We start from the raw sequence: 20,638 nt of genomic DNA on the forward strand, positions 1-20,638 counted from the left end.
TAGCTGAACTCACTTGTACTTGTTTATTTCTTCTGTAGCTATTTTCTTTTTTTTAATGTTTGTTTATTTTTGAGACAGAGAGAGAGAGAGAGTGAGCGCGTCCATGAGCGGGGGAGGGACAGAGAGAGAGGTAACAGAATCAAAAGCAGGCTCCAGGCTCTGAGCTGTCAGCACAGAGCCTGACACAGGGCTCGAACTCACGGACTGTGAAATTATGACCTGAGCTAAAGTTGGACACTTAAACGACTGAGCCACCCAGGCACCCCTTCTGTAGCTATTTTCAAATTTTACCTGCAGCTGCCAGCTGATTCTTCTTTGCCACCAGTTCACAGTGTCATTTTCAGCTTCCTAAGATGGGAAAGATATATACACAGTCAGGACCAACGTCCAGAAATTCTCCCTTTGTACCTCCCAGCACTCTTGAAGGCCTATGCAAATATCCCTTCCCCCACATCTCCCATAAATGCACAGACTGACAACACAATCAGAGAAATGAAGTGAACACCCCATTTAAGTTAAAGAAAATTCAACTTCTGTCTGCTGCCACAACTCTGCTATCAGAACTGTCTTTCTAGTTCTCTGTTTCCTCTCCTTTATCATAATGTCATCAAATAACATTGCACTTTGTGCCTTCCCAGAGTTGGTCTTTTGTTTGAGATGGTGAAGACTCATTTCATCAATGTGAAAAACCATGTCTGACCAACTGTACCCATTAGGATGAAGCAGGGGATCATCACTAGTCTTACACCTCCCATGGGGAGACCTGATTCTCAGTCCAAAAGTTGTACCGTGACACAATCACCCTGAAAGATGACCTTCCAGGATATGGCTTCACCAACATTGCAGCTCACTCCCAGACATTGCTAGAGTTCAGGACTACAATCCCTGCCTCCACCTTCCCTATCCTGGTGGAGAAAAAGGCCAATCTTTGCAGTAACATCTCCTGAAGTACAACCTGATATGAATGGTCACACAGTGTGCGTTTACTTCCTGGAAACAGATTTCAGATGGAAAACTCTCAACTTCATAGAACCAAATCTACTTTAAAAAGACTGATTCCATTGATAGTGAAAGCAGCAACAGGCAATGCTTGGCAAGGCTGGTTTGCTGTGTTGCCCTCAGACTATTTTGTTTGTGGTGTTGATCTGGTTTCAACTTGACACTTGATGTACTCAAGAATCACATGCAAAATTGAAAATCTCTTAGAAACGGACACAAAAGCACTAGACAGAGAAAGGCACAAGCATTTACTTCTGGCCTCTCAGGGAGTCCTTCAGCAAATGTTTTCTGGAGTGGTTGTCATGTAGTGGCTCTGTTGTAAGGGGCTGGAGAGAGAGAGGTGGTCAGGGTGCTGCACCCACTCACAGAAAGAGCTTATGAATTAACAAAAACAAGATGCGACACAGAGCAGGCCCTAACCCCAGGTGTGGGAAGGACTAACATAAAGCTGAGTCTCCAGGGAAGAGAAGGAAGACTTCACTTTCCAACATGAATGAGGGACTCTAAAGTCCCTGATCTCCTCGTGAGAACAAAAGGAAATCTGTACAAAGGAGGAAGCATGTGAGTGAATGCACCAAATATCTAACAACTCCACAAAGACACACAAGACCAAGGAGGAGAAGAAGGAAGCCCAGAACAAAGCCAGCCTGGCAGTTGGACCCAATCTCCCTAGGACTCATCATTGATTTGGGGGGGGGGGGGGGCGGCATACATCTGAACAGCAAAGAAGCTGAACAACTTTATGGGCACAGACTTAGAAGTAAACAAGTGTAGTTCAGGGGCGGCCAGCAAAGATGAGCCCTAGTGAAGCTGCAGACTTTGATCAAGACTCAGAAGAGTTACACTTAAAAACTCAGGGGACAGGAAACAACTTCACTTTCTTAGGGATTGGGCCTACAGTGAATAATCTCACTGGCAGAATGGATGCAGGGATCCAGTACTGCTGGCATCCCTACCCACTTTCCAGAAAGCAACATCTATTGTTTCTGCAGCAAGATAATTCAGTTTTTTCCCCACACATATTTGACCCATGTCTGGTCCTGAACAAAAATGACCTAATTGCTGGATGACAAAACAGTGTGATGGGATTGAAACCTACAGGACAATCCAGAGTACCTTCCCTCTTCCACCCCCAAATACATGACGCAATGTGTGACAAGCACTTAGGACAGAAAGGAAAATGCAGGTTATGTTACAGAAAGCAAGGTATGAAGGGCAGGCCCAATTCTACGGAGTTCATTTGGCAAAAACACCCTGGATCCAGTTCCAAAAGAAATAGAATTATCTCTACTGTCTGCCACATTCTTTCATACAATGCAGTCCTTGTGACAGTTCTCACATGAACATCTTACTTTTCTGTAGCCACTTTTCTTTGTTCATAGAATTCTTCCAGTTTATGTGCTTTTTCCTTCAGCTGTTTGACTTTTGCTTCCTTTGTGGCTTTCACAGACCTCAATGCATGACACTTGTCTTCCAGGGTCTTTTTATTTTCTGTAAACAAACAAACAAACAAACAAACAAACAAACAAAAAAGGTGTTTTCTTTATAAATGTGCACATGACCTGCGTCTTGATTTTGGTGAGACAGAAAAAGGGCAAGAACCATGAAGGTATGAAGGTATTCTTTCCCTTTCCAATGCAAAGTCATTGCCACCATATGGGGATTTCTCCCCAACAGAAAATATACCTTCCAGTTGGCAGTTATTGGACCTCAAGGCTCTTAGCTCTACATCCTCGAATTCAACATTTGCATCTTGTGGTTAAGACAGATATGAGAAAAGACTTTCATAGAAAACTGATTGCACAATTTGAGTGTACCTCACACAGCAGGATTGTGCATTACAATAAACAAAGACCTTGAGGCATAAATATAACTAGAAGACAAAGATGGTGGAAAATAGTTCATGTCTTAAAAGTCATAAATGGCTTTCTCAGTGGTATACAAATGTGTGTGTGTGTACACACACACACACACACACACACACACACACACACACACGTGTGTGTATCCCCCTCCCCCATTCATGTTGAAAATTCACTGTTCAACATTAAGAGAGAAAGAGACTATGGAGCACCTGGGTGGCTCAGTCAGCTGAGCATAAGACTCTTGATTTTGGGTCAGGTCATGATTCTAGGATCATGAAATCCAGACCTGTGTTGGGCTGCACACACACTGAGTGTGGATCCTGCTTAAGATTCTCTCTTTCCCTCTGCCCCTCTTCCCAATTCACATGCCCTCTTTCACTAAAATTTAAAAAAAAATTCATAAAGAATTATTTAAAAATATTTTTTTAAAGTAAAGGATTATACACTGTGGCTATCACCCTTTCTCTCCCAACTATATTTGGGTATTTTCTACATATCTTGGAGGGCAGAATTGAATGATGTGATAATTACCTAGTTGTGAAAATAAAAGATAACACCTAGTCCTTGAAATAGCAAAACTCATCTTGGTGGTCCTAGTGAAATTCCAGCTCATTGTTCAGAAAGAGGTTTGGCTCCCAGAGGCCCACTCTCTACTGTGGTAAACGGCAAGCAAATATGCTGTGCTCACTTCACCCAATGAACAAAAAGCCTCCAAAGCCAAATTACAGTAAAACTCAGCAGCCAACTCTTACCACTTCCTGATTCTTCACATTCCTCTCTCTCTCTCTCTCTGAGTTTGCAAGGTAGCAAGTGCACTTTGAAGGGTATCATTTAAATTTTCATTAAAGTGGGTCCCTGGGTGGCTCAGTCAGTTAAGCATCTGACTTCAGCTCAGGTTGTCATCTCATAGTTTGGGAGTTTGAGCCCTGTGTCGGACTCTGTGCTGACAATTCAGAGCCTGAAGCCTGTTTTGGATTCTGTGTTTCCCTCTCTCTCTATACCCTCCCCTGCTTGTGCTCTGTCTCTATCTCTCAAAAAATTAATAAACACTATTTTTTAAAAATTTCATTAAAGTGCTCCACTATTTTGATGTTCTCCTTCAACAAAACATGTTTAATGAGTAATAATAGTTTGTTACTTTTACTTGTGTTTTTAGAATGCAATCCAGGCAAAGAAGGGATTCTTACCATCAATTTAAGAGCTTCATCAGAGAGAAATTTACTTTCTCTCTTAGTTTCCTGAAGACACTTCCTTAATTCATTGTTGTGTAAAACACGAAAAAGGGATCAGAATTAAAAAAAAAAGCATAATGCTAGATAAACCTATCTTCTAATGTGTGACTCCTTTCACAAATAAAGAGGTAGCTCTTTACATTTGTGAAGGTTGTCTTGAATTGGTACTGTTTATAGAACACATGAAATAGGTCAGTAGGATGATCTACCAGAGTGGAAGTAACCACAATGAAATCACAAAAAAATATTTGAAAGGGCAATGCTACCTGCTGTTCCCAAATGGATATTTCTTCAGCAAGTGAAGTTCTCTGTTTTCTTTCTTAAAAGTATTGACCTTCTCAGTTATTTGCTGTAAACTAACTAAAAGGAGATAACACATTTTCTAAGGTTGTTACCAAACCAGTGACATCGAATAATCCCAGTGTATTAGCAGCACAGATACATGATCTGACAGGTGGGTGTAACTAACATTTTAGCTTTCCTGTTGTGCCTGAAGAAATCAAGTTTTAGCACATTCTAAACCTAAGAAAACCTTATTTCAATGAGATTCCTATTTAAAATATTGTCCAAAATGGAGAAACACAATAAAATATCTTCTAATTTCTCTCCCATCTGGAAGCATCCTTCTTGGAAAATTCAATCACTTCAAATACTTATGTCACCACCAGAGATGAAACAGAAAAATCAAATCCTATCAACTTACATTTCTCTCTTCCAAGTATTAAGGTACATAGATAGGTCCCTGCAAATAAAGGAACAAACAAAAACAAAAAATCATCATTTAGTCTTGATTTGAGCCACTTACACCCCCAGGTGCTATTTGGAATTCCACACAAGGAAAGCTCAAACCGCTGACTGATTGACTACTCAAAGGCCTTGGATGACTTCCTGCTGCTCACAGATTGCCGTTCATGAACCCAAGGCTGGGGGCCCTGGAGGACAAGGTCTTTGGAATCAAACATACGGGTACCATCTCAGCTTTACACTTAGTGGCTGGAGGCTCTGGATTAATGGCAATTCCTAGAAGACAAACTTTTTTCATCCCAACGTGAGAATGTTACCCTCCAATCTTACAGGAATATTATTCAACACACACGAAGGACCCAATTACAGGCAACACATGTAAGCTCTAGAACAGACTCCTCTAACAGGGATTCTTTCTGTCATCTGACCATAAAGTGCAAACTTCTCTTCTGTTGGCCCAGTGTGAGAACTCTCATGCTCTGAGATCACTCTTCCCCGCCACCACTGCTGCATTCAAAGGGATGAACACCAGCCTTTGAGGGCTTGCTAAGTGTCAGGCATCCACCCTGGCTGTCAACAGACAGCACCACAGAATCACCACAGTCTATTAAGCCCATGCAGAATACATTACCCCCATTTGTAACAAATTCATTTCCACTCATTCTCCCCTGGCATGAATGGCTCCCTCCACCTCAGACTCAAAACCATAGTTTAAACCTCTCTTGTGACACACACCCTGCCTGGCAATATCTGGCTTCGTCTCTAAGCTTAGGCTTCTTGATAGGCTTGTAGATAGAGTGTTTTCTCATTCTCACATTTCACCAAGAACCAGGTCATAGCAAAGTACTCACTCCAAACCTCAGGCTCATATCATCACTTGTTTCCTAACCATTTCTATGTAAAATTACACTCATTTCATTCCCTCTACTCTGGTGACATGTTCCTCCTCCTGATGTCTTAAGGGATGGCAACTCCCTCCACATTATTACGTAGGCTCTAAACAGGGAAGAGAAAGATGAATTTCAAGAGTTAACAAGTCAATTAGACGTCAGAAGTCACCATATTTATCCTTAGGTGAATTAAAACGTACATCAAGGGGCACCTGGGTGGCTCAGTTGGTTGCATGTCTGACCTTGGCTCAGGTCATGATCCCACGGTTCATGGGTTCTATCATCCCATCGGCCTCTGTGGTGATAAGTAGAAGCCTGGAGCCCACTTTGGACTCTGTGTCTCCCTCCCCCACTCACACTCTGTCTCACTCAAACATTAAAAAAAAAAACAACCCATCAAACACCAGTACTGAGAAAATATTGCAAAGAAAACTAAAGCTTAAATTCTTACCGTGATATTCTTGAGGCTCTAAGAGGGGAAAAAACAAAATTAAATTTGTTGTCAAAACATATTATTAGTAAAAACCTATAGTTCCTGATAAATAACAAAATAGTAAGTAATCCAATGAAATTACAATAATTTTATTTTGCATAATTAATTTACAGCAAGAAGTTGCTGCAGCCAGGATCAAAGAGGTAGGTTGCCTGTTTTCTCCTGTAGGATTTTGATGGTTTCCTGTCTTACATTAGATCTTTCATCCATTTTGAGTGTGTGTGTGTGTGTGTGTGTGTGTGTGTGTGTGTGTGTGTGTGTTTCAGAACATGGTCCACGTTCATTCTTCTCACTGTCCAGTTTTCCCAGTACCACTTGCTGAAGAGACTTTTTTTTCCATTGGATATTCTTTCTTGCTTTGTCAAAGATTAGTTGGCCATATGTTTGAGGGTCTGCTTCTGGGTTCCCTATTCTGTTCCACTGATCCATGTGTCTGTTTTTGTGCCCATACCACACTGTCTTGATGATTGCAGCTTTGTAATATACCATGAAGTCCAGAATTGTGATGTCTCCAGCTTTGTTTTTCTTTTTCAACATTACTTTGGCTATTCAGGGTCTTTCTCTGCTGTCCCCTATGCTTTTTCCAAGCCCAGCGATTAATTTTATGACTATTATTCTAAATTCTTGTTCTGTTATATTGCTTAAATCGTTTTTGATAAATTCATTAGCTGTTGCTACTTCCTGGAGTTTCTTTTGAGGAGAATTCTTCCATTTCATCATTTTGGGTAGTCCCTGCGGTTGCTCCAAACTGCAGGGCACTTCCCTGTGTTGTCCGGAGTAGCTTGTGTTGATGGGCGGGATGGCAGTCAGACCTGATGTCTGCCCCCAGCTCACCACTGGGGCCACAGTCAGACTGGTGTGTACCTTATCTTCCCTTCTCCCAGGGGCAGGACTCACTGTGGAGTGGTGTGGCCCCTGTCTGGGCTACTTGCACACTGCCAGGCTTGTGGTGCTGCTTCGTGGGGATCTGGCATTTTAGCCGGGATGGATCCACAAGATGCACAGGGGCGGGAGAGGCAGACTCAGCTCGCTTTGCCTTTGGTGGTCTGCTTCTGGAGGGGCCCTGTGGCACCGGGAGGGAGGCAGACCCATCGGAGGGATGGATCCACAAGAAGCACAGTGTTGGATGTTTGCGCAGTGCAAGCAAGTTCCAGGATGGGAACTGGTTCCCTTTGGGATTTTGGCTAGGGGATGGGCGAGGGAGATGGCTCTGGCTAGCGCCTTTGTTCCCCGCCAAGCTGAGCTCTGGCCTCTGGGGCTCAACAACTCTCCCTTCCATTGTCCTTTAGCCCTCCTGCTCTCCCAGCAGAGCTGCTGACTTATAACATTCCAGATGTTAAGTCCCGCTGGCTGTCAGAACTCATGCAGTCTGGCCCCTCCGCTTTTGCAAGCCAGACTCGGGGGCTCTGCCTTGCCAGGCAGGCTGCCCCTCCACCGCCCCGGCTCCCTCCCGCCAGTCTGTGTAGCACGCACGACCTCTCCGCCCTTCCTACCCTCTTCTGTGGGCCTCTTGTCTACACTTGGCTCTGGAGAGTCTGTTCTGCTAGTCTCCTGGCATTTTTCTGGGTTATTTAGGCAGATGTGGGTGGAATCTAAGCAATCAGCAGGACACAGTGAGCCCAGTGTCCTCCTATACCACCATCTTCCATGATCTCTCTCTTCCTGACAGCTGATGTTTAAAAAAAGAGCAAGAAGTGCTCTCAGACGTCAGTCACGCCTGACAAATTCTAGCTCAATCAAATCTAGGCATGACCCAGTTTTGACACCATTAACTTATTTCCCCATTCTAAAGTTTTAAGGGATGATGAAAGGCTTAGGCCAGCCCTAAACTCCTGCCAGGATATTGGAATATCATCATGCTATCAAAAAGCCACTTAGGAAACTCTGAGCTTCCCTGTGTCACCCAGCCCCATGGGCAGGGGAAATGAAAAGGAATATGAACACACCAAATACTTAATATGTGTGTTTCTTTGTGAAGGCAAGTTTTCTACAGTGGCAGGGAGAGGGGGAAATACTCATTTAGAAATAAATTCCAAAGTATTCTGTTCTTCCAGAAAAGATCTGCCCTCAAAAGGAACTAAGAGCCTAACTGGGGATTTCCCAAAGAGTAAGCAATACAGGTGAGGGAAAATACTCAACTCCAGGGCTCTCTCCTTCCTGTCTCACCTGGGAGTAAATTCAGCCTAACTCCTAGCCAGATAAATATAAAAACCTCACACTCATGTCCTATTTACCTCAGTTTCTTTACCAGCACATAACATTTACCTTTCAACACAACTTACAAGGCATAGTAAAGTAAAAACCACACAGTTTGAACACAGACAGGAAGCATTAGAATCACACTTCCTATGGCAGAGATGTAGGGATTATCAGTCTGGGAACTTAAAACCACTTCCATTCCTATGATAATGCAGACAATGAAAAAAGTGAACAACATGCAAAAAGAGATGGTGAATGTAAGCTAACAAACATTAGCACCTCTGTTGCTCTAGTTACCTTTATTATTCTTATTTTACTAACAATCCTTGAATTTGCCCTAGCCCTAATTCAAGCTTATGTTTTTACCCTACTAGTAAGCCTATACCTATATGACAATACCTAATGACCCACCAAACCCATGCATATCACATAGTCAACCCTAGCCCATGACCACTTACAGGAGCCCTTTCAGCCCTCCTAATAACTTAAAGGTCTAGCCATATGATTTCACTATGACTCAACATTACTACTAACTTTAGGAATAACTACCAACATATTAACCATATACCAATGATGGCGAGACATTATCCGAGAATACATTCCAAGGTCACCACACACCTATTGTTCAAAAAGTTCTGCGATACAGAATAATTCTCTTCATTGTCTCAGAAGTGTTCTTTTTTGCAGGCTTCTTCTGAGCTTTCTACCACTCAAGCCTAGCCCCAACTCCCGAATTAGGAGGCTGCTGACCCCTCTTAACCCCCTAGAGGTATTACCCCTCTTAACCCCCTAGAGGTCCCATTACTTAATACCTCAGTATTTCTAGCCTCTGGAGTATCAATTACTTGAGCTAACCATAGCCTAATAGAAGGTAATCGAAAACACATACTCCAGGCCCTATTTATTACAATTTCCCTGGGAGTGTACTTCACACTCCTTCAAGCCTCAGAATACTATGAAACATCATTCACAATCTCAGATGGAGTTTATGGATCCACTTTCTTTATAGCCACAGGATTCCACGGACTACATGTAATCATTGGCTCTACTTTCCTAATTGTATGCTTCTTGCATCAACTGAAATATCATTTCACATCAAATCATCACTTCAGATTTGAAGCCGCTGCTTGATACTGACATTTCGTAGACATGGTCTGACTATTCCTATATGTTTCTGTTTATTGATGAGGATCCTATTCCTTTAGTATTAACAAGTACAGTTGACTTCCAATCAACCAGTTTCGGTATAGTCCGAAAAGGAATAATAAACGTAATACTTACTCTACTCAGCAACACACTCCTATCCACACTACTTGTACTGATCGCATTCTGATGACCTCAACTAAATATCTACGCAGAAAAAGCAAGCCCATATGAGTGTGGATCTGACCCTATAGGGTCTGCTCGTTTACCCACCTCCATGAAATTTTTCTTAGTAGCCATCACATTTCTGTTGTTTGACCTAGAAATTGCATTGTTACTACCCCTCCCTTGAGCCTCACAAACAAATAACCTATCGACTATGCTCACCATGGCTCTTCTACTAATCTCACTATTAGCCGCAAGCCTAGCCTATGAATGAACCCAAAAAGGACTAGAGTGAACTGAATATGATAATAAGTTTAAATTAAAACAAATGATTTCGACTCATTAGATTGTAGTTTGCCTTATAATTATCAAATGTCTATAGTCTATATTAATATCTTTCTAGCTTTCATTATGTTATTTATAGGACTAATATATCAGTCCCATCTAATATCCTCCCTCTTATGCCTAGAAGGTATAATGCTATCTCTATTCATTATAATAACTGTAGCAATCCTAAATAGCCATTTCACACTAGCTAGCATAACCCCTATTATCTTACTAGTATTCGCAGCCTGCGAAGCAGCATTGGGCCTATCCTTACTAGTAATAGTATCAAACACATACGGTACTGACTACGTACAAAACTCAAACCTCCTACAATGCTAAAAATTATTATCCCTACCGCAATACTCATACCACTAACATGACTATCAAAACCCAACATAATCTGAATCAACTCAACAGCCTACAGCCTGTTAGTTAGCCTCATTAGCCTTACTTACCTCAACCAACTAGGCGAGAACAGTCTTAACTTCTCACTATTATTTTTCTCAGACTCACTCTCTGCACCCCTATTGGTACTAACAACATGACTCCTACAATTAATACTTATAGCCAGCCAATCACACCTATCAAAAAAACCCCTAACCCGAAAAAAACTATATATTACAATACTCATTCTCCTGCAGCTTCTCTTAATTATAACATTTACTGCCACAGAATTAATTATATTCTACATTCTATTTGAAGCCACATTAATCCCTACCCTAATCATCATTACCCGATGGAGTAACCAAACAGAACGATTAAATGCCGGCCTATATTTCTTATTCTACACCCTAATAGGCTCACTACCTCTACTGGTCACACTATTATATATCCAAAATACAACAGGATCCTTAAATTTCCTAATTATTCAATACTGAGCCAAGCCAATTTCAACCACTTGATCCAATATTTTTCTCTGATTAGCATGCATAATAGCATTTATAGTAAAAATACCTCTGTACGGACTCCATCTCTGACTACCAAAAGCACACGTTGAAGCTCCTATTGCCGGATCAATAGTTCTTGCCGCCATATTATTGAAACTAGGCGGATACGGAATGATACGTATTACGGTCTTACTTAACCCTGTAACAAACCAAATAGCATACCCCTTCATAATACTATCCCTATGAGGAATAGTTATAACAAGCTCTATCTGCCTACGCCAAACAGACCTAAAATCTCTAATTGCATACTCATCTGTAAGTCACATAGCTCTAGTAATTGTAGCAGTACGAATCCAAACACCATGAAGCTATATAGGAGCAAGAGCTCTCATAATCGCCCACAGACTAACTTCATCAATACTATTCTGCCTCGCAAACTCAAACTATGAACGAGTATATAGCCGAACAATAATCCTAGCATGAGGCTTACAAACTATTCTTCCCCTAATAGCTGTCTGATGACTACTAGCTAGTCTTGCAAACCTAGCCCTGCCCCCTACAATTAACTTAATCAGAGAGCTATTTGTAGTAATAGCCTCCTTCTCATGATCTAACGTTACCATTATTCTCATAGGTACAAATATTATCCCCACAGCCCTATACTCTCCTTACATACTTATTACAACCCAACGAGGTAAGTATACACACCATATTAAAAACAACCCATCATTTACACGAGAAAATGCTCTAATAACTTTCCACCTACTCCCACTCTTTCTCCTATCGCTTAATCCTAAAATCATACTGGGTCCTATTTACTGTATATATAGTTTAACAAAAACATTAGATTGTGAATCTAATAATAGAAGTGTAAACCTTCCTATTTACTGAAAAAGTATGCAAGAACTGCTAATTCATGCCTCCGCATATAAAAACGTGGCTTTTTCAACTTTTATAGGATAGAAGTAACCATTGGTCTTAGGAACCAAAAAATTGGTGCAACTCCAAATAAAAGTAATAAACTTATTTGCCTCATCTATACTAACTGCAATATTCATCATACTACTACCCATTATCATATCTAATACTCAGCTATACAAAAATAATCTATATCCACACTATGTAAAAACCACAATTTCCTATGCCTTTGTTATTAGCCTGGTCCCGACCATAATATTTATTTCCTCCAGACAAGAAGCAATCATCTCAAACTGACATTGACTATTGATCCAAACTCTTAAACTATCACTAAGCTTTAAACTAGACTATTTCTCAATTATTTTTGTACCTGTAGCACTCTTCGTTACATGGTCAATTGTAGAATTTTCAATATGATACATACATGCAGATCCATACATTAACCGATTTTTTTAAATATCTCCTTATATTCCTAATTACCATAATAGTCTTAGTAACCATGAACCCCTAAGATTTTAAAGTGATTCGAGATATCAAGAGCACCATAAAAGAAATAAAAAATGCCTTTGATGGGTTAACAGACTCAACATAGCTGAGGAAAGAATCATTGAGCCTAAAGAAATGCCAGTAGCACCTTCCAAAAAGGAAACACAAAGAAAGAAAATAAAAAATATGGCACAGAAAACCCAAGACCAGTGGGACAATTGCAAAATGTGTAATACACACGTTAGGAATACGAGGACAATGGAGAAGAGAGTTATTTGAAGCAATAATGACTGAGGATTTTCCCAAATAAATAGTCACCAAATCACAGATCCAGGATGCTCAAAAAATCAAAAGCAGGACAAATACCCAAGACAAACATACAAATGACTAATAACAAGAACAAAAAACCCACCAACTATGCTTAATATATTCAACTATGGATAATTAAAACAGCCTTGGAAATCTGGAGCAGGGGTTGTGGGTGTAAGGAGAGAGGGGTAAGAACACCTTACCCAAGAGGAACAAGGATAAGAAATACCTGAGATTTCTTTTCATAAACCATGCAATCAAGAAGAATGGAATATTTCAAGTGTTAAAAGAAACATCAAACTATCTAACCAGTGAAATTATCCTTCAAACACACTACAGAGTAAGGAAAATTGTCAGGGATAATGACTGGCATTACATCAATGGTAAAGAAGTCAGTTCTCCAAAAAGGCACAACAGTTTCTAATGTGCATGCATTAGCAAGAGATGTGTCAAGATACATAAGGCCAACATTGACAGAACTGCTGGTAGAAAGAGCTGAATCCATTACTACAGCTGGAGAATTCAATACCCTCTATCAGTCACTGACAGATCCAGCATACAGATATTCAGTAAGATCACAGATGACCTGAACAGTATCACCAATCAACTGGATCCATTACCATCTGTAGAACACTTCATCCAACAGAAAATTATATATTCCTGTCAAGCTCACAGAACATTCACTGAGATAGGCCATATTTGCGGCCATAAGATACATCTGAACAGCCACAATAACAGAAATCATAGGAACTATGTTCTCAGACCACAAATGAGTCAAATTAGACCTCACAAACAGAAAGATATCTGGAAAATGACAAAAACATTGTAGATTAAATAAACTTCTAAAGAACACATGGTCTGTTAGAGGGGAGGTTTGTGGGGGGATGGGAAAAAGAGGTCAAGGGGATCAAGAGTACATTTATGGTGATGAGCACTGAGAAATGTAAAGAATTGCAGAATCATAATGTACACCTGAATCTAATATTACATTGTATGTACATTATACTTGGACTTAAAAAAAATATATATGTGTCAAAGAAGACATTTCTACAGAAATTTTTAAATAGTTCAATCTAAATGATAGTGACAATTGAACAGATTAGAGGGAAATTTGTAATACTGAGTGCATATAAAGGCACAGTGAGTATAAAATTTTCTGCTTATTTATGATTTAAAAAAATATAAGGTACTTTAGTATACTCACAGCAAGTACAGTTCTGAAGAGGCAAATTAGAAATGCACAAATTCCCAGGGAGGCAGTAATAATGTTATGATTCCACAGAATTCCAAACACATCAGAGCCAAGAGAGAAATGGTATGCTAAAATATGGAGAAGCTGAAATAATATTGGAGACAACAAGGAATCCATCAAAGACATTTACAATATATCTGTCACAAAGAATCATCTTTACAAACTCTCAACCAATCTCCAGGAGACTTTCAAATGCCTCCTCAAAGGAGGAGGACAGACGGCTTAGAAAGCAGCAGGAGCAAACTTTTGGGAGTGATGGAGTGTGTTTACTCTCTTACTGTGGTGATAGCTTCATTACTCCTTACATATGTCAAATATCAACAAATCATTTCCTTTAAAAAGGTGTTACTATACATAAATTACACCACACTGAAGCTATTGGAAAACTCTAACAGGCAACACTTAGGGATTTTATTTTGCTGACAAACACATTCCAAATACTTTCTAAATAGTTAACTTAAGAATTTATAAACAAACTTAAAATAGAAAAATATGTAATGCAAACATATGGTACATAAGAAGTCAATGACTTCTATTGTACATTCTTAAAGTACCTAAATAAACTCCTTTGAAATATCCCCAAAAATATGCCCCAAATTTTTGGAAGAATGGGAGAAAGTAACAATAAAAAATGTACTAGAGATACAAATGAGAATGTTAGACAGATAGATGTTTACAGATAGGGATATAACTGAGAGAGATGGGTAGTTGCTATTATAAATATGAGATTATTATTCCAAGCAAATTATACTTCTTTTTCACTTCCTAAACCCATTGACATTTTCTTTTAATGTTTGATACCAAATCATAGCCCAAAATGTCAGATTTCTGAAGTAAATAAAGATTTGCATAATCAGATGATCTTGTATATTCTGATGATATCTATGAGATTTTAAGTTCCTCTGAATACACCCGTCAAATAGCCAATGAAAGGAATTCACATTCCTATTTCACAGTATTGTACCTAAATCAATCAATAACAACTTTGAAAATTAATTTCTAAAAGAATACAAAAGTCCTGGATATGGTTATCAAAACAAAAGAACACATATCATTTTACAAAAACTAGACTTACCAGTATTTTAGGAGCAAACACACACACAATGCAATTCACACGAATTCACATATGAAGCTGTAATTTTGTGCAACTGAACCTTTCTAGAAAGTAGCCTCCACAATGTGTACCATTTGTTTCTTCAGCTCTCAGAACTGAGGTCACTAAAATGTGTGCTGATTGGAAGTGTACACGGTCTTTGAGTGGCCACTGTCTGAAAGAGAGCAGGGGCTGTCAGCACAATGATCATGGGGATCAAATGCACCAAAAATGGGCCATATTGATATGAATGTAAACCATCCTCAGTCTTGGGTACTCTTGAAACATCTGGCAGCTGTCTAGCTGCTAATATTAGTAATTGACTCCTTTTTAAAAAAAAAAATATTGTCAGGTTAGCTAATATACAGTGTATACAGTGTGCTCTTGGTTTTGGGGGTAGATTCCGTGATTCATAGCATATATACAACACCCAGTGCTCATCCCAACAAGTGCCCTCCTCAATGCCCATCATCCATTTCCTCCCTCTCCCATCCCCCCCCCATTCAACCCTGTTTGTTTTCCATATTCAAGAATCTCTTATGGTTTGCCTCCCTCTCTGAAACTATTTTTTCCTCTTCTCTTACCCCATGGTCTTCCATTAAGTTTCTCAAGTTCCGCATATGAGTGAAAACATGATAATCTGTCTCTGACTATACCCTCCAATTCCATCCATGTTGTTGCAAATGGCAGGATTTCATTCTTTCTCATTGCCAAGTAGTTTTCTCTTGTATGTATAATCCACATCTTTATGCATTCATCAGTTGATGGACATTTGGGCTCTTTCCATAATTTGGCTATTGTTGAAAGCATTGCTGTAAATGGTATAAAGGGTATATGTGCCCCTATGAATCAGCTCTCCTGTATCATCTGGATAAATTCCTAGTAGCACTATTGCTGGGTCATAGGGTGGTTCTATTTTTAATTTTTTGAGGAACCTCCACACTGTCTTCCAGAGTGGCTGCACCAGTTTGCATTCCCACTGACAATGCAAGAGGGTTCCTGTTTCTCCACATTCTTGCCAACATCTGTTTCCTGAGTTGTCAGTTTTAGCCACTCTGACTGGTGGGTGGTATCTCAGTGTGGTTTTGATTTGTATTTCCCTGATGATGAGTGATGTTGAGCAGTGTCTGTTGGCCATCCGGATGTCTTCTTTGGAGAAGTGTCTATTCATGTCTTCTGCCCATTTCTTCACTAGATTATTTCTTTTTGGGTGTTGAGTTTGGTAAGTCTTTTATAGATTTTGGATACTAACTCTTTATCTGTCATTTGCAAATATCTTCTCCCATTGTGTCAGTTGCCTTTTAGTTTTGTTGATTGTTTCCTTTGCAGTGCCGAAGTTTTTTATCTTCATGAGGTAGGTCCCAATTGTTCATTTTTGCTATTTCCCTTGCCTTCAGAGATGTGTGGAGCAAGAAATTGCTGTGGCTGAGGTCAAAGAGGTTGTTGCCTGTTTTCTCCTGTATGGTTTTGATGGTTTCCTCACATTTAGGTATTTCATTCATTTTGAGTTTATTTTTGAGTATGGTGTATGGTGTAAGAAAGTGGTCCAGTTTCATTCTTCTGCATGTTGCTGTACAGTCTCTTCACTACGTTCTCACAGACAATGTCCATTAACAGGGGCAGGTGGGAAATACAACAAAAGTTAGTTTATGCAAAACTCAGAGATGAGGTAGGAGAGAGAGCTGAACTGATCTATGAGATGCAACCCAGGTAGAGAAGGAAAATTCTAATAAAGACGACCAAGAAATTTCCTCCTTTGTAGTCTCAAAAGAAACAGAATAGATTCTATTTTGACTAGAGTTATTCATGGGGGATGATTCTGCCTCAATACAAGGGTTGTTCCAGATTACTGGGGCTTTCCAGATCCAGCTCTATGAATCTGGTGCCTGCCAATCTAAAGAAATCTACTTATTTCTATAGGTATTCCCTGTCTCTCTCCCCTGGGGGGTACAGATTTTGATGTTTAAAAATGTTTATGTATTTTTTGAGAAAGAGGGACCATGCAAGTGGGGGAGGGGCAGAGAGAGAGGGACATAAAGAGTCCCGAGCAGGCTCTGAGCTGTCATTGAAAAGCCCAACATGGGGCTCAATCTCACAAACGGTGAGATCATGACATGAGCCAAAATCAAGAGTCACACACTTAACTGATTGAGCCACCCAGGTACCCTATAGGTTTGCCTTTTCATAAGTAAGTGAAACATTCACATCGGGATCTAGGTATATCTTTATATTCGAATAATCCTAAAGACATTTGGGAACTTTTTGCTTTGGGTAAATCAACCCTCTGCACATACATGGTTAAAGAAAGGACAAATTCCTTCACTTCCTGATCATGTGGCTTCTAGTTATTTTCCTATTGTACATGTCCCAGCAGGATGCAGCTAGTTTCTGCTGGGCTGCTCAGAACTCCCATCAATGTTATGGGACAGAGTCCCTAGGGGCAGCCTCCAAAACCACAAAGAATAGGCTGATCAGAAATTCTTAAAAGTCAACAAACAAGGAAGCAAAGAGCACAAAGGACATTTCACTTTTTAACCCTCTAGTGTGAACACCAATGCTTCAGATACCACTGTTCCCAGGGCTAGCAAACTTCACAAATATGAACAGTGTGCTGACAGGAAAACAAATCACATCTAAGACGGACCCTAAACTTACAAGGCTTGAATCAGGATCTTGACAGGGCTTCCAGGAGTCAATCTAATATCCATAGATGCTATTAAATAAGTTTCTTACATTTTTGAAAACAATTTTAATGAGATATAATTCACATATCATATAAGCCCCTATTGAAGACTCAGATCTCAGTGGCTTTTAGTATCTTCATAAATCCTTCCTTGTTGACACTATAAATATACTGTTTTTAGGTTCCCATCCTGTCAATGCTGATCTTTTTGGACAAAGCAGCACAAACCGAACCCAGAACTGGATGTGGACAGCTGTGGAGAAACCTGGCCTGTGGTCTTCAGTCTTCAGGAAGAACTGAAGTTCTTCTGAAGTTCCCATCAAGAACCCCATGAAAAAGCTGTTGTTTAACCACAGTATGAATGAACCCAATAGGAAGGAAGAATCCACCTATGTCCCATGTTTACTCACATTTGGGTTTGAGTAACTGGAACACCAGAGCATGAGTAGACAGAAAAACACCCTCTGCACCTTCGTGTCCTGGTTGTTATCAGGGGGCACCGGGGCACCAGGGAGGAAGTGGGGGAATGGAGTGGGGTGATAATTGGGGCTGGAGGTGGTGTTTCAGTAAGGGTGGGATTGGGGAGGGTGTGTGTGTCAGGAGAAGAAGGGGGTGAGGGACAGTACCAAGATCAGATCAAGTTCTTGAGTGGAGGAAGGGGGGTTCAGACAGGTTAGTTGGTCAGCAGGTCAACAAATCACTAGGTGAGCAGGACACAAGTAGCAGCTGAAGCAGAGGAGGATCCATCTATCTTCAAGCCTTCAACTCCCTGAGCATTAACAGCCTGTAACATTTATACTCTCTCTCTCTCTCGAACAATCAGCTGCCTTCACCCCTGGTAGATCAACACAGACACCCAGTGTGACTTAATTTTTTAAAAAGCCACTTCTCACCTGCCACATCACCATGTGCCATCCCAATGACTGTTGCTCTCTGGAACACTGGCAGATCTTCTGGTTTCTGGTCCCTCCCAACCCAGGTCCCTTTCCCCTCTTCTTGGAGCTCTCTCCTTCCTTTCAGAACTCCAATGAAATACATAAGCAGAGTGAGCATCTTCAACCCTCTCTAAATAACCCAAAGAAGATAGAACATACATAAGATATAGATCTTGATAGCAACCATCTAAATCCTACAGCAATATCCATTTATGTGTCCACATCTACATGTAACACTGTTGAGGACACATTAACTTTAAGCACATAGGATGCAGATATAAAAATTCACACTATTTTGGCCATCCGTGAAATTTCAATATATTCCAAAGGAATGAAACACACAGAATATCTTTTGGTAATTTAATGTGCTAGAAATAGCTGCTAAAAACCTAACTAGAAATTCCCGTATGTTTAGTAATTGAGAAGTACCTTCATAAATATGAATAAAGAAATCCCAAAGAAAAAGAGCTATATTTGACTGAATGGTATGAGCATGATAAAATTATATCAAATATGTCTCCAGACCTGGAATATCCTGAAATATTGGTGTGAGAAGATTGTCTGGTCCCCAAATCATCTCTAACTGACCTAGACCTTTTAATACCCCAAATAGTGGTCGATCTGTCACTTGTCTATATGACCCTCCTACCCATTAGGATGGACTTTACATTATGAATCCCAGAGGAGGAATAATCCAAGGTGACTCTCATGGGATCTCCTGGGATCTGCAGGAATGAGAGCATTTTAAGAGAAATACTTCATCAGCTTATCTCCTGGGAGCCCTGGGACAACACCCATATTGTTGGCAGCACTAGGTGTGCTGGGCAGGGAGGGCCTAGCAGGTGGCCAGGGTCACCCCAATTATAACTGGAGCAGGGATCAGGGAAAGAAGCAGCAGTGAACAGAGACTGGGGGCCTCAAACAGGTGAGATCATTCATGGAGGTAAAGTAGTGTCCCCAAAGCCAGTATCAGCTTCCCATCTGGAGAGCCCTTTGTGGCCCCTGGGGACAAGGCCAGGAGCCTAGAGTTTGAGATCCAGCTGTGCTGCTTACCAGCTGTGTGACCCTGGGCTGGTTTCTTTCAGTAAAATGGTGTCCTTCCGTATCCATGCCTGTGTCTATAACTGTGCTGTGGACAGGAGGAAGCCACGTCTTGAGCACCTGTGCACATTAGCATCACCATCTCCATGTGATGCAGGATCATCGAGCCCAATGGTCATGAATGAATTGAGATATCGTATCGTGCAAAAAGGTGTTTTAATTATACCACAGGGACAGGACCCATTGGCAGAAAGAGTTGTACTTGAAAGGTGAGGAATGATTGTATACTTTTAAGTTTGGGGGTGTGTGGAGGGTAAAGATAATCTAAGTCTCTAAAGCGATTTGTGCATGTTAAAGAAGAGTCATGGGATCCTGGAGTTCTGGCTGTTGTGAAGACAGGGTTGCTTTCAGTCTCTAGCAAAACATCACCATTAAGGCAGACATGAGCGTCTTGAGCAGGGTCACGCTCTGCATGTCTCAGGGATTTATCAGTGGGCTGCAAGTTGTGAGAAAATATAATTTTGATTATTATTCTCTTCCCTTTGTTCTCCTCATTCTCCCACCCCGAACAATTTTTTAAGTTTCTTTATTTTGAGAGAAAGACACAGAGAGTGAGCAGGAGACGGGCAGAGAGAGCGGGAAAGAGAGAATCCCAAGCAGCATCCACTCTCCTATTGCTGAGCCCAATGCAGGGTTGAACTCACACCATGAGATCATGGCCCAAGCTGAAATCAAGAATCAGAGCCTTAACTGACTGAGCCACCAAGGTGCCCCCCTGTCCTGTGAACAATTCTGACCCTTAAATCTTTAAGATTGTTGAAGGCAGGTGGAAGGCCTCATCTTCTGTACCATCTTCCTGCTGAATAGAGACCTAGAGATGTCCCTACCTAATGGGTCAACATTGATTAGTCAGGAATGTATAGGGGAATTGGGAAATGTGGAGGCAGCCAAGTCCAATGTGGACATCAAAGAAGTAT

General features: G+C 40.7%; 1 long non-coding RNA gene across 1 annotated transcript in view; it reads left to right on the forward strand.

The window, feature by feature from the left end:
- The window catches only part of LOC147578434 (uncharacterized), a 42,860-nt gene extending 23,769 nt beyond the window's left edge, over positions 1-19,091 (forward strand). Inside the window, exon 2 of the long non-coding RNA XR_015255188.1 lies at positions 17,867-19,091. This is a non-coding gene — a long non-coding RNA (uncharacterized LOC147578434). The remainder of the gene's footprint in view (positions 1-17,866) is intronic.
- The last annotated feature ends 1,547 nt before the right edge of the window (positions 19,092-20,638 follow it).

Source organism: Puma concolor, chromosome C1, assembly GCF_028749965.1.
Source record: "Puma concolor isolate L17-30 chromosome C1, mPumCon1.1.hap2, whole genome shotgun sequence".
NCBI classification, from domain to species: Eukaryota; Metazoa; Chordata; class Mammalia; order Carnivora; family Felidae; genus Puma; species Puma concolor.